We start from the raw sequence: 12,695 nt of genomic DNA on the forward strand, positions 1-12,695 counted from the left end.
CTGGTAATTTGCATTTCTTGTATCTAATTGGGCCAAAAATCATTCTTTGCCTCAATAACCTTTTCAGACCTTTAACTTATTGCATTGTACAGATAGTGAGGTCAAACCACAGCAACCTTTTGAGCGAGAGAAGTTGAATGCCACACAAGCATTGCAGTGCCAAATTAGTATGCAGTCAGTACACAGAGATTGAAAACAATCTATACTTTCAATGCCTTGTCAGTGGTTATTCAGTTTAAAGTAAAATCTCACTTGCACTGTTAATTTATACAAATTGGCTTTTAGTTTTCTCAATGTTCTCTGTTATTTTGGAACATTTTTTGGCGAGAGAATGAATTGGAAAAAGCTACATGCTCCATGCTGACGGAAGATTGCAAATGGGTCATTTGAACCCATTGGCATCAAATTTACTGGCTGGAAGCCCAATTCTCCATGGCCCCATGGTGCTCCAGGCCTCTAAACTGGGATTTAAACTGGGATAAACTGGGTGCAAGTATTTCCAAATGTGGGCCTGATGTGGTGGACCCGATGGTGGGTCAGGGTGGTAAATATGTAACGTAGGTGCCCCCCAAAGACCATCGGAGGGCCTCCTCCCCATGACAATGCAAATCCTGCCTACTCCGCCTTATCAGCCCCTCCCCCCATCAGACCACCCACAGAGACCCCCTTTCAGACCGCCCCCCCCCCCAACAGACTCCCAAAAGAGATGCATCAGAGACCACCCCATCAAAACCCCCATCAGTTCTGATGGGGGGATATGGTGGGGGCACGGGGTACTCTGATGGGGGTTTGTTGGGGGGCCGAGTTACCCTCATGCATGTATGCAGTGAGGGGGTGTGGTGAGTCCTAATTCCCATGGTGGTTGTGGTGGGGGGGGGAGAGAATGCCCCTATTTGTCAGTGGGGGTGGAGGGGGTCTATCCGCCGGACTTCGGTATTTGGTCGCCCAGTCAAAATAGTGGCCGGATAGCGAGATTCCAATAGAATCCCGCAAGCTGCATGCCAAACATACATTTGCATGGCAAGGGGGAGGGAATCGCTCCTGATGCTGCTCCCAGTGCCAGCACAGACCAGGAATGATTATGCTCTGGCGGGAGAAGTTCGTCGCCTGAATGGAGAATCCTGCCCAAAGTTAATGATTCAAGACATTTGTTAAGGGAATAAAGCCACTCATTTCCATGGGTTTTGAACAAACAAAAATAAAGTTTGCACTAAAAGGTCAGAAAGATAAAACAATTTACAATATCTATCTTAATTCAGGGTTAATATGAGGTAAGTGTAAATTAACAGGCAAACTCTGGCCGCACACACCACTTTGCAGACTAAATGACAGATGTGACCAAGACAGACCATGGATTCCTCAACAACCCACCCAGACGTCAGTAACATTGTGTCAGTTAATCTCACACAAACTCTGTACCTCGCACGAGGGAACAGTCTTTACCTCAAAAAGATCTAACCTTGGAATTATCTCCAAAAGTCACTCCAACTCGGACGTCATCAACGATGGCCCACCTCTCGGGGTTTTGGTCTCATCTCCTGAGATTCCATTCCTGTGGATCACTGAATCCGTTCCCAAGCTCCACTCACAAGCACAATCTCAGCTCTTTGCCCTGGCCGATCAGAACAAGGATAGGTTTGCACCAACGGCCCACAGCACTGAGTCACCAAGCGTCTGTTGCCTTCTTAAATATTCAGGGCTTCTCCTCAGCCCTCTTTCCTTAAGACTGCGAACGTCAGCTCCCCCCCCCCCCCCCCCCCACCCGGCCCAGGACTCTTGTTTTCAATGATGCTCTGGTCCCAGTCACATTACCCGGGTTTTCATGGGGTTTTCCTTTATGCGCTGGGACGGGGAGCCCAAAGAACTTAAAAATATAGATCTGTATATGTTTAGCCCGCGCGGAAACTCTGACGTCTTGTCATGATTTGCAGTTCCCAACCTCCGCTTTAAACTTTAAGCTAAAGTTTGGCATTTGTAACAGACTGTATACAGTAATGCTACTCTGGATTATCAAGCTACTGATGGAACACCTCTAGGTTCCCAACTCTGAAGAGTGAAAGGCAGCCAGTGTTGCTTCTCACGATTGCTATCACTTACAAAGTATACACATGTAGATATTGATAGGATCGAGCTGGATTGTCTTGACTTTCACAGTTTTTCACACACTGTTTAGATGTGTGCATAAAGACAGGACACTTCTAGTGGGAGTATTAAAACCCTGCCAATGTCTGTGGAACAGTACAGTGGAAAGGGATGAGCAGAGTTGGGGTCAAAATATATGGAATTATTCTGTCAGAACAAGCAAATGACGCGTTGCTAAGCACCAGGAGAAGCTACACTACCCACGTCAGTTTCTTCATCAAGTTGCTGATTTAAATAAATATTAACAGTCATTGTGTCATTGGGTCTTGAAATTAAATTATAGCCCAGTCTTGCAATAATTACTAAGATATTGGGGAGCACTTCCCGCATTCACTAATTTTAGCAAAATAGTTAGCTTTACTTAACAAGAAGTGTTCTCACTTCAGACCTGTTTTTCTTGAAATTAGCAGAACGAAAGTATGACACTAGCGTTTGAAATTATCATTTGATGTAGATCTTGGCACACAGCGAATAGAAAGGTAGTTCCGATCTCCAAGGAATTACATTGACGAATGAACATAGAACAGTACAGCACAGAATAGGCCCCTCGGCCCTCGATGTTGTGCCGAGCATTGTCCGAAACCAAGATCAAGCTATCCCACTCCCTGTCATTCTGGTGTGCTCCATGTGCCTATCCAATAACCGCTTGAAAGTTCCTGAAGTGTCCGACTCCACTATTACAGCAGGCAGTCCATTCCACACCTCTCTGAGTAAAGAACCTACCTCGGACATCCCTCCTATATCTCCCACCCGGAATCTTATAGTTATGCCCCCTTGTAACAGCTACATCCACCCGAGGAAATAGTCTCTGAACATCCACCCTATCTATCCCCCTCATTATCTTATAAACCTCTATTAAGTCACCTCTCATCCTCCTCTGCTCCAAAGAGAAAAGCCCTAGCTCCCTCAACCTTTCCTCATAAGACCTATCCTGCAAACCAGGCAGCATCCTGGTAAATCTCCTTGTGGTATTATAGGTATTACTGTACCTGTGAGGCTAAAGTACCATTGGTAGAGCCTGTATGCTTGCTATTGGCTAGAGTGTATAATAGCTCCGCCCTAATAGGCGGGATATAAGAACCCGTGCCGCCCCAGCAGCCCTCATTCTGTACCTGAGCTGCTGGGGGAAACATCTAGCTTATTAAAGCCTTCAGTTGGACTACAACTTTGCTTTAGTGGTCATTGATCGTGCATCAATTTAATAAGCTAGATTTTTAAGAAGAAAGGATGGAGCTCCGAATCAAGCCAGAGTGTCTGCAACTTAGCCCCCACGCGGCGATCTCAGCGGCAATCTTTAACACTGGCTGGCGTGCTTTAAAGGGTATCTCGAGACGCCCGAAAACGCACCCACGGGAGAGCAGAAACTGCACGTCCTGCACTCAAGGGTGAGCCCGGAGATTTACATCCTCAGCGAGGAAGCGGAAGACTTTGATGCAGCAATCGAGCTGCTAAAAGGACACTATATTCGCCCGGTAAACCAGGTCTACGCCAGGATGGGCGCCGCCATTTTGTGCACCCCTGGCCATGTGCGACCTATGGGAGACGCCATCTTGGATGAACCCCCCCAGGACCCCAGCTCGACCGACCACACACTGCCTGAACAGAATTCCCAACTACTGCGATTGGCCTCGATGACTCTGGATCAGTCTCAACCTCGAACACTCTCAATCGCTACGACGACCGTTTTCATCAACGGGCACGAGACGTCCTGCCTAATTGACTCTGGGAGCACGGAGAGCTTCATACACCACGGTAAGGCACTGTTCCCTCCTCATCCACCCTGTTAATCAAAAAATCTCACTGGCCTCCGGTTCCAACTCAGTGGAGATAAAGGGGTTTTGTGTAGCAAACCTCACAGTCCAGAGAAGGGAGTTCAAAAATTTTCATCTCTACGTCCTTCCCACCTCTGCACGGCTACGCTCCTGGGTTTAGACTTCCAGTGTAACCTTCAATGCCTGGCCTTCCAATTCGGCGGCCCTATATCCCCCCTTACTGTCTGCAGCCTCGATACCCTTAAGGTCGGCCCGCCTTCCCTGTTTGCGAATCTCACCCCGGATTGCAAACCCATCGCCACCAGGAGCAGACGCTACAGTGCCCAGGACCAGGGGCAAAATTCTCCCCCAACGGCGGGATGTCCGCCGACTGGCGCCAAAGACGGCGGCAATCAGACGGGCATCGCGCTGGCCCAAAGGTGCGGAATGCTCCGACGCCGGAGGGATTTCCGCCCCGCCAGCTGGCGGAAATGGCGTTTGTTGCCCCGCCAGCTTAGCGGAAATGCGGCGCATGCGCGGGAGCGTCAGTGGCCACTGTCAGTTTCCCGGCGCATGCGCGGGAGCGTCAGCGGCCGCTGTCAGTTTCCCGCGCATGCGCAGTGGGGAGGGTCTCTTCTGCCTCCGCCATGGTGGAGGCCGTGGCGGAGGCGGAAGGGAAAGAGTGCCCCCACGGAACAGGCCCGCCCGCGGATCGGTGGGCCCCGATCGCGGGCCAGGCCACCGTGGGGGCACCCCCCGGGGTCAGATCGCCCCGCGCCCCCCCCCCCCCCCAGGACCCCGGAGCCCGCCCACGCCGCCTGGTCCCGCCGGTAAATACCAGGTTTGATTTACGCCGGCGGGACAGGCAATTTCTGGGCGGGACTTCGGCCAACCGGCGCGGCCCGATTCCCGCCCCCGCCCAATCTCCGGTACCGGAGACTTCGGCGGGGGCGGGGGCGGGATTCACGACGGCCAACGGCCATTCTCCGACCCGGCAGGGGGTCGGAGAATGACGCCCCAGATCTTTATTAGGTCAGAGGTCCAAAGGCTACTGAGGGAATGGGTCATTGAAGCCAGTAACAGCCCCTGGAGAGCTCAAGTAGTGGTCGTAAAGACCGGGGAGAAGCATAGGATGGTCATCGACTACAATCAGACCATCAACAGGTTTACGCAGCTGGACGCGTACCCTCTCCTCTGCAAATCCGACCTGGTAAACAGGATCGCGCATTATAAGGTCTTCTCCACAGTGGACCTCAATTCCGCCTACCACCAGCTCCCATCCGCACTAGTGACCGCAAGTACACTGCCTTCGAGGCAGACGGGCGGCTCTTTTCACTTCTTAAGGGTCCCCTTTGGTGTCACAAACGGGGTCTCGGTCTTCCAGCGTGAGATGGACTGAATGGTTGACCGGTACGGTTTACGGGCAACATTCCCGTATCTCGATAATGTCACCATCTGCGGCCACGACCAGCAGGACCACGACACCAACCTCCAAAAATTTCTCCAGACCGCTAAAATCCTTAACCTAACATACAACAAGGGTAAATGCATGTTTAGCACTGACCATCTAGCCATTATCTGCTACATAGTGCGAAATGGAGTTATAGACCCTGACCCTGAACGCATGCGCCCCCTTATGGAGTTCCCCCTCCCTCACTGCTCTAAGGCCCTGAAACGCTGCCGAGGGTTTTTTAGCTACTACGCCCAGTGGGTCCCCAACTATGCGGACAAGGCCCGTCCCCTGATCCAATCCACAGTTTTTCCCGTCGATAGAGGCCCGCCAGGCCTTCAGCCGCATCAAAGCACGGTGGCATTGTGGAAAGCACAATCACTTCACAGCTCCAGGGTCCCATGTTCGATTCCGGCTTGGGTCACTGTCTGTGCGGAGTCTGCACATCCTCCCCGTGTGTGCGTGGGTTTCCTCCGGGTGCTCCGGTTTCCTCCCACAGTCCAAAGATGTGCAGGTTAGGTGGATTGGCCATGATAAATTGCCCTTAGTGTCCAAAATTGCCCTTAGTGTTGGGATGGATACTAGATTATGGGGATAGGGTGGAGGTGTTTACCTTGGGTAGGTTGCTCTTTCTAAGAGCCGGTGCCGACTCGATGGGCCGAATGGCCTCTTTCTGCACTATAAATTCTATGATAATCTATGAAAACAGACATTGCAAAGGCCAAGATGCACGCCATCGACGAGTCCCTCCCCTTCCAGGTCGGGAACGATGCATCCGACGTAGCTCTGGCGGCCACCCTCAACCAAGCGGGCAGGCCCGTGGCCTTCTTCTCCCGTACCCTCCATGCTTCCGAAATCTGCCACTCCTCAGTCGAAAAGGAGGCCCAGGCCATAGTAAAAGCTGTGCGACATTGGAGGCATTACTTGGCCGGCAGGAGATTCACTCTCCTCACTGACCAACGGTCAGTTGCTTTCATGTTTGATAATGCACAGCGGGGCAAGATAAAAAACGACAAGATCTTACGGTGGAGGATAGAACTCTCCACCTTCAACTACGAGATCTTATACCGTCCCGGGAAGCTAAACTAGTCTCCTGACGCCCTGTCCCGCGCCACGTGTGCCACCGCACAAGTGGACCGCCTCCGAGCCCTCCACGAGGACCTCTGCCACCCAGGGGTCACTCGCTTTTTCCATTTCGTCAAGACCCGCAATCTGCCCTACTCCATCGAGGAGGTCAGGACTGCCACCAGGGACTGCCAAATCTGCGCGGAGTGCAAACCGCACTTCTACCGGCCAGAGAGAGCGCACCTGATAAAGGCTTCCCGTCCCTTTGAACACCTCAGCATGGACTTCAAAGGCCCCCTCCCCTCCACCGACCGCAACACTTACTTCCTGAATGTGATTGACGAGTAATCCCGGTTCCCATTCGCCTTCCCCTGCCCCGACATGACCGCCACCACTGTCATCAAGGACCTCCATAGCATCTTTACGCTGTTCGGGTTCCCCGCTTACATACACAGTGATAGGGGGTCCTCCTTTATGAGCGACGTACTGCGTCAATTCCTGCTCAGCAAGGGCATCGCCTCGAGCCGGACAACCAGTTACAACCCCCGGGGTAATGGACAGGTAGAGAGGGAGAACGGAACGGTCTGGAAAACCGTCCTACTGGCCCTACGGTCCAGGAACCTCCCAGTTTCCCGCTGGCAAAACGTCCTCCCGGATGCCCTCCACTCCATCCGGTCACTACTTTGTACAACCACCAACCAGACACCTCACGAACGCCTCCTTGTCTTCCCCAGGAAGTCCTCCTCTGGGACCTCGCTCCCGACCTGGCTGGCAGCACCCGGACCCATCCTGCTCCGAAAACACGTGCGGGCGCACAAGTCAGACCCGTTGGTCGAGAGGATCCATCTGCTCCATGCTAACCTCCAGTACGCCTACGTGGCGTACCCTGACGGCCGACAAGACACGGTCTCCCTTCAGGACCTGGCGCCCGCCGGAACTCCACGCACATTCCAGCCACCGGTCCCACCCTCCCCTCCAACGCAGTACCTTACAGGAGGATCGGTCCTTCCGCCGGCCCCGTCTAGGCCCCCCCACCCACTGACGCACCCCGCAGGCGCTCCCTTCCCAGGTCAACCGTTTTCCCCACCAGCGCCGTCTAGGGGTGACGAAGCTGCCATGGAGATCGAAGCTACGCTCCCGGAGTCACAGATGCCCGAGCCTCCACCGGAGTCACCACCGAGGCTCCGACGATCACAGAGGACGACCAGGGCCCCCGATCGACTGATTGCTTCATTTTAACTGTAATCTGTAAATATAAACCACCAAATGTACATAGCTACCAGACTTGTAAATAGTTACTCAACACTGTACGGAGGTATTACGGTACCTCCATAACTAATTGTACCATGTTGTTATGTTTTGGAGTTTCTGGCCACCACCCCTGCCGGACTTTTTTTTAACAAGGGGTGAACGTGGTATCATAGGTATTATGGCACCTGAGAGGCTAAAGTACCATCGGTAGAACCTGTATGCTTGCTATTGGCTAGAGTGTATAATAGCTCCGCCCTGATAGGCAGGGTATAAGAACACGTGCCGCCCCAGCAGCCCTCATTCTGTACCTGAGCTGCTGGGGGGAACATCTAGCTTATTAAAGCCTTCAGTTGGACTACAACCTTTAGTGGTCATTGATCGTGCATCACTCCTTTGCACCCAATTTCAATGCTTCCACATCCTTCCTATAATGAGGTAACCAGAACTGCACACAATACTCCAAATGTGGTCTCACCAGGGTCATGTATAGTTGCAGCATAACCCCGCGGCTCTTAAACTCAAGCCCCCTGTTAATAAACGCTAACACACTATAAGCCTTCTTCACGGCTCTATCCACTTGAGTGGTAACCTTCAGAGATCTGTGGACATGAACCCCAAGATCTCTCTGTTCCTCCACATTCCTCAGAACCCTGCCGTTGACCCTGTAATCCGCATTCAAATGTTTTTCTACCAAAATGAATCACCTCGCACTTATCAGGTTTAAACTCCATCTGCCATTTTTCGGCCCAGCTCTGCATCCTATCAATGTCTCTTTGCAGCCTACAACAGCCCTCCACCTCATCCACTACTCCACCAATCTTGGTGTCATCAGCAAATTTACTGACCCACCCTTCACCCCCTCCTCCAAGTCATTGATAAAAATCACAAATAGCAGAAGGCCCAGCACTGATCCCTGTGGTACACCGCTGGTAACTGGTCTCCAGTCTGAAAATTTTACATCCACCACCACCCTCTGTCTTCTATTTGATAGCCAGTTACTTATCCAATTGGCCAAATTTCCTTCTATCCCACACCTCCTTACTTTCTTCATGAGCCGACCATGGGGAACCTTATCAAACGCCTTACTAAAATCCATGTATAAGACATCAACTGCTCTACCTTCATCTACACACTTAGTTACCTCCTCAAAGAATTCAATCAAATTTGTGAGGCAAGAGCTACCCTTCACGAATCCGTGTTGACTATCCCGGATTAAGCTGCATCTTTCCAAATGGTCATAAATCCTATCCTTCAGGACCTTTTCCATTATCTTCCCGACCACCGAAGTAAGACTAACTGGCCTATAATTACCAGGGTCATTCCTATTCCCTTTCTTGAACAGAGGAACACCATTCGCTACTCTCCAGTCCCCTGGCACTATCCCCGTGGACAGCGAGGACCCAAAGATCAAAGGCTCTGCAATCTCATCCCTTGCCTCCCAAAGAATCCTTGGGTATATCCCATCTGGTCCAGGGGACTTGTCGACCCTCAGGTTCTTCAAAATTGCTAATACATCCTTCCTCAGAACATCTACTTCCTCTAGCCTACCCACCTGAATCACACTCTCATCCTCAAAAAGATGGCCCCTGTCCTTTGTGAACACTGAAGAAAAGTATTCATTCAACGCCTCTCCTATTTCTTCTGACTCCATGCACAAGTTCCCACTACTGTCCTTGACCGGCCCTAACCTCACTCTGGTCATTCTTTTATTTCTCACATAAGAGTAAAAAGCCTTGGGGTTTTCCTTGATCCGACCTGCCAAGGACTTCTCATGACCCCTCCTAACTCTCCTAATCCCTTTTTTCAGCTCATTCCTTGCGACCTTGTAACCCTGAAGCGACCCTACTGAACCTTGTTTTCTCATCCTTACATACGCTTCCTTTTCCTCTTGACAAGGCATTCAACCTCTTTTGTGAACCATGGTTCCCTCACACGGCCATTTCCTCCCTGCCTGACAGGGACATGCCTATTAAGGACACGCAGTATTTGTTCCTTGAACAAATTTGTGCCTTTCCCTGACAGTTTCTGTTCCCATCTTATGCTCCCTAATTCTTGCCTAATCGCATCATAATTACCCCTCCCCCAATTATAAACCTTGCCCTGCCGTATTGCCCTATCCCTCTCCATTGCAATAGTGAAAGACACCGAATTGTGGTCACTATCTCCAAAGTGCTCTCCCACAAACAAATTTAACACTTGGCACGGTTCATTACCCAGTACCAAATCCAATGTCGCCCCCCCCTCTTGTCGGCCTATCCACATATTGTGTCAGGAAACCCTCCTGCACACACTGTACAAAAACTCCCCCATCCGAACTGTTCGACCTATAGAGGTTCCAATCAATAATTGGAAAGTTAAAATCACCCATGACAACTACCCTGAGACCTCCACACCTATCCATGATCTGTTTTGCAATTTCTTCCTCCACATCTCTATTTATTTGGGGACCTATAGAAAACTCTTAACAAAGTGACCGCTCCTTTCCTATTTCTAACTTCGGCCTATATTACCTCAGTAGGCAGATCCCCTTCAAACTGCCTTTCTGCAGCCGTTAAACTATCCTTGATTAACAATGCTACTCCTCCACCTCTTTTACCACCTTTCCTACTCTTACTGAAACATCGATACCCTGGAACTTACAACAACCATTCCTGTCCCTGTTCTAACCATGTTTCCGCAATGGCCACAACATCGTAGTCCCAAGTACCAATCCATGCTCCAAGTTGACCTACCTTATTCCGGATGCTCGTTGCATTGAAGTAGACACACTTCAACCCACCTTTCTGTCTGCCGGTACACTCCTGCGACCTTGATAACCTCCTCAGTACATCACTACTCTTGACACTGGCTTCTGGAACACAGTTCGTTTTCCCAGCCCCCTGACAAATTAGTTTAAACCCCCCCCGAAGAGCCGCAGCAAATTTCCCTCCCAGGATATTGGTGCCCATCTGGTTCAGGTGCAAACCGTCCTGTCTGTGCAGGTCCCACCTTCCCCAGAATGTACTCCAATTATCCAAGTAACTAAAAATGATGGAATTTCCTGACATTGTTCGATGGAGATGGAAGGCACCTGTTGCATAATTCCATTTACATGGCCAATTTGTGGCAATTTTCCTTTCTCTTTCAACATTTCCAATGCGACTTGGGGTTTGTGATTCATTATCCTGAATATTAACCTTCATTTTGTTTTTCCATTCTCCATGACTGTGTTTTTAATATTGTCATTAACCAAACATCGCCATCCCATTCATTTAAATAGTGAACTCGTAGCTAAAACAGTTTAGCGAATCCTTTGATAGTAGATTTCAACTGCACACTTCATGCCAAAGGTTAGTATATCGCTTTAATTTTGGAAAAAAACTCTTAAGAGGATGTTCCATAATGATCCTTATTTGAAAATGTTTGAAGTCCCTTGCGGAGGCCATGAAATGTACGTTTCAAAACCAGGTATTAAAGCGGATGTGCCCTCTTAACATCCGTGCAGCAGGTAACCCACTGTTTATTCCCAAATCGTGGATAATGCTTGCTTGGCCGATGGACAGACCAGGCAGCGCTATGTTTTCCATTGAAGCCAGTTTGCTGGCAAATGTTTTCATATTATAAAAATGAGCTTGCCTTTTATTTCAATTGTCATGTGGCAACAAAGATGTGATTTACGGTTCCAAGGATTTACCTCTGTGTAAAGAGAAGTACCTTTCAACTGTAAATGATCAGTAAGTCGAGAAGCCAGCAACACTAAATCCTAAGGAACAGACATCGGATAAAGCGTTCCAACATTGTTTGACTGTGCTGTTTTCCTTTAACAAAACAAATGTGGCAAGTGTTCCAAGTTATTAATTAACCAAAGAAAGATATTTAAATCCACCTGAAGATCAAGCTGGCCTGGTTGACTTCAGAGGAAAGTATTTGCATTCTGCTAAAAGCATCATTGTGAAGTGCACATTGGAAAACACCAAGGTTATAGGTCAGTTCTTGTTCCCATGAAATTTTAAAATGAGGGGCACTGTCTTTCTGGAAAAGGTATGTCACAAATACATTTGTCATTAGCTTGCAAACAGATAGCAAAATGATAAAAATGTCGTGAACCATTCAAGTGCATCAATGGCACACGATTTGCGGTGTTTCTGTCTCCATAAACAACGAATGGTTTCCAAGTACTTTTTCATGCAGATCAAGCCCTTTAACACTTTTGTTTTCCATTTATTTTCTTTGTCTATTCAAGGCTTAGATTTGTACATCGGAACATTGCTGTGCACTTTCTCTTAATGTTACTTCTGTGATACAATGACTGTGATTTGCTCAAACATGGCAGCCAGTGGTTGTCCCCAGGCCCAGGATATCTTCAAGGTGATGAGGTGTTGGGCAGAATCTTGTTTCACCCAACCCCACCCCAAGGATCATGAATCCAGGGGCATAGTTCCCACCCACCTGGAGCTGCCGGCCAATCAGAGGCTGAAAGCTCTATTGAATGGCAGCACCACTGGGGAGCTGGTGCCTGCTACCAGGTGTCGCCCACCTTGGGGCCGGGAATGTTGCAGAAACCTGGGCCAGAGTGGGGGTGGGGGGTAGTTTGGAGGAATTGGGGTGGAGAGGAGGATTTGTCGGTAAGAACAGGGGAAGGTGCCACTTAGCAGGCACCTCCTTTCCAGTGCTGGGCCCCTCAATCAGGTACTGAGTGCCTTTGAATAAGCCCACAGCCAACCCACACATGTGTGCTTGTCATTCTCCCTTCATGGCAAACCTCCGTGCCTGCTGTTGGATTAACACCAGCGGCAACAGGATGATACCTTTAAGTGGGTCGGAATGGTCCACGTAAGGGCCTCAATTGGTGGTATGATGGGAAGGCCGCCCGTGGGTGATCCTGCATGGACGTATTCAGAGTGGAGGAGGAAAAGGTTGAGGTGTTACCAGCCAGCACCCTTCCGCCTGACTAAATCACCAACCACCAAACAGACCATGTTGACATTAAATTCCCCCTGTTATCTTGACTAATCCCTGTTTTGCATAAACAATATGGCTGCCCCAATAATAACCAT

The 12,695-nt window shown here is 49.8% G+C and overlaps 1 protein-coding gene across 6 annotated transcripts in view; it reads left to right on the forward strand.

Annotated features, from left to right (window-relative positions):
* Positions 1 to 12,695, forward strand: part of sgcd (sarcoglycan, delta (dystrophin-associated glycoprotein)) — an 821,304-nt gene that overhangs the window by 711,320 nt on the left and 97,289 nt on the right. The window lies entirely within an intron of this gene.

This window comes from Scyliorhinus torazame, chromosome 7, assembly GCF_047496885.1.
Source record: "Scyliorhinus torazame isolate Kashiwa2021f chromosome 7, sScyTor2.1, whole genome shotgun sequence".
Lineage (NCBI taxonomy): Eukaryota > Metazoa > Chordata > Chondrichthyes > Carcharhiniformes > Scyliorhinidae > Scyliorhinus > Scyliorhinus torazame.